The 5,862-nt window shown below is 32.0% G+C and overlaps 1 pseudogene; it reads right to left on the minus strand.

Annotated features, from left to right (window-relative positions):
- Window positions 1–1,561: 1,561 nt before the first annotated feature.
- LOC145126806 (F-box/LRR-repeat protein At4g29420 pseudogene) lies at window positions 1,562–3,109 on the minus strand (annotated as a pseudogene).
- Between the last annotated feature and the right edge of the window lie 2,753 nt (window positions 3,110–5,862).

Here is a 5,862-nt window from a genome sequence, read left to right on the forward strand (position 1 = left end):
TATTCCATCCCGAGGATGATTGGACCCGTTGTATATTGGCATTCCAATCCGATGGTTGATTCAGCCTAGGGTATTCCAACCCGGTGGTTAATTGGACCCGATATGATAGTATTGTATGTGGTGAGACTGGACTGCTTTGTGCATCAGTCAATAGGCCTGGGGTATTCCAACCTGATGGTTGATTGGGCCCGACATGTTTGGTATTCCAACTTAATGGTTAATTGGACCAAATTGTTTATGACGCGAGGGTATTCCATCATGAGGATGACTGGGCCCATCGTAGACATGCCTGGTATTCCAGCCCGAGGTTGATTGGGCCAAGCATGAGTATTTAAGCATGCTAGTGTATATGTTATATGTTTGAGCGGTGGTTTTTTGGGGGAACTCACTAAGCTTCCTGCTTACAGTTTTGGTTTATGGTTTCATGTACTTCAGTGGACCGTGGCAAGGCGATGGCGAGACCGTACATATCCTTGGTTTTTAACTGATTTTAAATAGTGTTTTGAGAACAATGGTTTTGTAACACTTCTAGTAGTAAAATGGTTGTTTTGAAAAGTTTTAAATTTTTTGAATTTTTGGGATGTCACAGATTCGCATATATGAAGTTAGTATGTTGAAGATATGATTGCCTATAAAGTAATTTGTGATTACAAATTCACCATAAATTTTTTTATAGGTTTTAACATAAGGCAATTCATTTAGATTCTAAAAAATCAAGATGAAAATGGAAGAAAGAAAAAACTGGAATCGAAGATAAAGCATTGACCGCAATGTGAAGAAACCTTATATATGGAAAAACATAGTGACAAAGATAATAAACTAATACAATCCGCATACGCGCATAGGCATCCAAATATGAATACGTAATCTATGCTAATAAATAAAGACCTTTTTGCCATATGTCACATTCTTATTCATTTTGCCACATGTAATTTTGTGGTTATTTTAAATTAATTTATATTCCACATGTCATTTTATGGTTTTTTCAATTTATTAAACTTCACATAATATTAAAATGTAATAATAAATGCATATCAATTTCATTAATGAACTTTCTTTCTAATTTTAAAATTATTAAATTAAAGCTTCATTAATTTCCTTAATTTATTTATCTAAATTATCTGTTTAAATTTAAAAGAGAAAAAACACTTTAATTTTTTATTCAATATTTTTCTCACTTTTATTATAAATTTAAACTTCTCAAATATTTAGAATTTTATATTTAAATTTTCTTTTAAATATACCCATGTAATAAACACGTCTCAAACTTAGCACCATAAATATATGAATATGTAATACCATAACAACCAAGAGTATTCCAAAAGATACAACCATAAAAACTTTAACTAAGAAGCACTTCAACTATTAGAAAACTCACTTAATTATGGGTCCTGCTGAAGCTACTTCACTTCAACTCTTCATCGATCATGTCTTCCAATTGATCATTGATCCTATCTTTATTCTTTAGTCAATCCTTCCTTCAAAATTATTTCCCTGGCCTAAACACCCTTCTACAAATCTTTTTGTTTTCTTTTTTTTCTTTTGATCATATGGAATCTTATCATTCCTCCTCAAGAGTTTTAAGTAATTGCTCTTCAGGGATCCAAGAATCTTCCCTTCCTTCCTCCCAAATCCCCCATCCCCACTTCAGATCAGGCCACTGAGCCATGCACTTAGCGATGCAATGTTTTGATACATTAGAAGCAACACCACGGTGGATGAGTAAAGAGATTTCTACACAGTTGAAGCATTCTTCTAACACGCGATCAACCAAGGCGAAAGTCATCAAAGGATCAACCACTGACAAATACCCACAAAATCTTTTCACGCCTTTAAGCCCAATGTCGCCACACCACACCTCAAATTCTGACCAAACCCTTGGTTTAAAACACAAAGAAGTTATGTTCAGGAAAGTAGCGAATAAAACCTCTAGGGTAAATTTGGAATTTCCACCTGCTCTTATATCTAAGGTCAGCGTTTCTACGATTTTCATACGATGAAACTTACGAATTAAGGAGCGAATGTTTGAACACTCGAGTTGTACAGTTTTCAAGTTCTGAAATTTTTTGACTGCAAACGCGTTCAAGTGATCAAGTGAAAGATGCAAGTTGTAGCACAAAGGAGCTTCAATATAAAGGGCAGCGGGACTTCTACACTCGAGTCTGAGTGTGATGAGATTGGGTGTGATTATACATATATATGATGGTGAATCTGTTACAGTCCAATGGCAGGTTTTCAGGTTGAGGAGGTGGATCATGGGCATTTTGAGACCTCTAACATCTATCAAGTTCAGAACTTGAAGATTTGGGAAACATGTATTTAAATCGGTTAGATTTTTGTCATCTAATCTTATGAGTTCAAGTGTTAAACTTGTTAGCATTGGCATGGCGTTCATGTTTTGTACAGATAGCCATGCGTTCTTCAGCTCTAATTCAATAAGATTTTGACCTGCAACAACAAAAACAACCGAGTTAAAGCATCAAGACCTCAATATGATTAAATATCATTTATTACCAATAAATATCGGTCATTAATAAACCCTAATAAAGGATAGTTGACCACAAATGATAATTAAAAAAAAAAAATCAGTTGATATGAACCAGAATAATTAATATCAATCCTGGCAAGACCATTTCATTTTCCGTAAACAATTTCCATAATTTAACAATAGAGCTACAGAACATAAAAATGGAGGATTTCAGCATATAACCAACTTATAGTGCGCAGAGATCAGTGACAAAACTTCTGATGGACGCCTACTCGACTGAATCCAAAAATCTGATAGTGAAAGCAATTTCAAAGCTCCGGAAACCCTAGGGAGCCACTCCTTAAGGAAGCCCCCATCGGTGATGTGCAGATCATCGCCATCATCTTCAAAGTCAGCGTTCAACACAACTGGGGGTGGATTCTCGACGCCAATACGCACAGATTCCAGTGCACTTAAGTTTGATACAAGATTCAGAAAAACTCTCTTGAGAGAGGGAGTAAATCGGGAAGAACTTGAAGAACTCGAAACTCTGGACCTTGATTCCAGGTACCATTTCAATCGCCACTGAAGGTCTATTGACTGAAGGCCTGGAAATACAGAATTGAAAGTCTTACTCGCCATACGGCAGCAAGCTACCGATGCCGAGTCGTCGAGTCGACTCAGTATCTCGAGCGCTAGAGATTCAGGAAGGTTTGAAAGATCTACAAATGAAAATTGACTACTTGATGAGTTGATGATAGAGATATTTATGCCTGATTAATTTACACTTTACCCCTTTATAGTTTGAGTATTGTTTATTATTGGTCCTTACACATTAGCATTTATAAAAAAATAACTTCAATTTAAATTTTGTGATTTTCATTCCGGTGATTTGTGCTAAGATTTAGCATTAGCAGAGAAAATGCAGTACAAAAGTCAGCAATATAAAATATTGTGATGTCTCCTCTACAAAGCACTTTAAGTTTCCTAATTGTTTTTCGAAGTTACTGTAATAAACAATTCTATGATACAGAAAAAATTCATAAAAGTATTTCATATCAAAGAAATTTGTTATCATCTTTTTCATTTTTATCAAGTATTTGGAACTTCCATTTTTTCATTTCTAGATCTACGAATGCAGTCTATCCAATATGTTTAGAATCATGCATTATATGGCGTTGCATATACATGAAAGTATATATTGATAATTTGAGCAAGTTTTGAAATTTGAAATATATAAAATATAGAGAATTTTTGGATTGCACAAATGCTTTGATATGAAATTGCATATGAATGAGCGGTATTTTATTATTTAGTAAGAAGGATTAATCTCGCCATGAGGCATGTCCAGTTTGAAGAATGCTTTTTGAAGTGCAAAGTAATATGAAAACAAATTGTTTTAGATGTGAAAGTTTTATATCTAATATGTATGTAACACACGAGACAATTTGTTTTATGATTTTTTATATGACATGTATTCTAGATTTAAAAATAAAAATAAAGGTGGGGGGGGGGGGGGTTATAGAAGACTTACCTTCTTAGTATGCCTTTTGATGAAGATTAGAACACTTGAGATAACTACGATTAGAATGAAAAAAGCATTAGTCATTATTTATGTATTATGACTATTTGGTTCTTATATAGCTTCTCTATGGTTGTTTGACGTGAAATTGTAACTCACAAGCTATCTAACACTTTTGGAAATGTATTTTGAAAGGGTCAAGTTTTCATATGATATGACTTTAATTCGTAACATATTTCTTTTGAAATTTTATATTTTTAGTGTATGAAATATGGAGTGTTACACATACTGAAAGGACCAAAACTAAAATTTACTATTCATTTTAATCAACATATAATTAGAATTTAGTGCAACCAACAACAAGAATGTTGGTAGTGTAACTATTATGACATTTAATAAATTGTTGACATTATGATGAGCACTTACTATGAACTTGGTTGGAAAGTAAGTATTTGTTAAGTAGTTTTGCATTTTGTATTAACTTAAAAGCACCTATTTTGGTGGATAACAAAAATTATATTTATTTGTATGTAAAATTCATACATGTAGAAACACACATTTCCCATAACCATGAGGAAGTTAGATGACTTAGTTTTGAGTTGATGTAAGAACTTTAGGAAAGAATATCTATGATAACTATTCTGACAATATTGATATTGATAGTAGTTTGTTATCTTTTTGCCATGAAGGAATTTGCATTTTCATAAATCATATTTTGTTATGTAGGTTTTATACTTATTATTGTCTACAAGATTGATTTTATTATTATTATTATTATTATTATTATTATTATTATTATTATTATTATTATTATGACTTCGTTGTATATTAAAAATATCAACCATATAATTTGATTGAAAAATATATATTGGTTTTTTTAAAAAGGATTGGTCATTATATTTCAAAACATCATTATTTGTTAAATAAGGTTATGATTTCATTAAGCAACTGACCCATATTATTTCATCTATCAAACATTGTTTATCTCATAGTCTTGCCATTTAATGTCTTAATATAAGACACCAATGATCTTAATGCTGTTACCAGAGTTATATACGTGAGGCGGTTGTTGAGATATAACTGCATTATACATGTTACATCCAACTCGGTTGTAAAAGCAAGTTGTATAATGTAGTCATCAATTAACCTTTCACATGACATGATTGATAAACAGTAACATAGATGCATATTTAACCAAATCATATAAATCACAAAGTACTATTGGAAAGTTAGGGTACAATTCACATTCATTAGATTGTTAAATGGATAGCATATTTCTCCTGTTTGGTGAAGTTTGTGTTTTGAGTACCCATGGCATTTACATGAATGCAATCCAATCTGACTAAGTAATGCATCATTCAAAAGAAAATTCTTAGGGTTTTATTGAGGGTAATCAACAAAAATCCAGTGCTCATGAACATGAAGGTCTTATGAAGTCTAATAAGGGTATCTAGGCTGCCAAGGATAATACCAAACAAATGCAATGCACCTCAATCATTTAGAAAAATCGTCAAATGCAACACAAAAAATTAAATTCGAAAAATTAATATATAGGCAAATATAATAGTATCGTCTCATGAAACTAATGCACAAGTATCTACATCATATCACATGAGATCATATTTAAACCCAATTAATACATAATACCATAACAATCAAGAGAATTCCAAAAGACGCAACAACCATAAATCATTTATACCCTTCAGATTATTAAGTTTCTTTGTTTTTTTAAATATAAAGAATCTGAAACTTTCTCGAGCTTTTATTAGAGTATCTATAATGGTTAACGTCTCTAAAGCTTTTTTTACTTTTGGCACATCATTTTCTATTCTCCTTTATTTGACAAAAAAATAAAAAAATAAATTAAAAACTT

This window comes from Lactuca virosa, chromosome 7 (assembly GCF_052849685.1).
Source record: "Lactuca virosa cultivar CGN04683 chromosome 7, Lactuca_virosa_CGN04683_v6, whole genome shotgun sequence".
Lineage (NCBI taxonomy): Eukaryota > Viridiplantae > Streptophyta > Magnoliopsida > Asterales > Asteraceae > Lactuca > Lactuca virosa.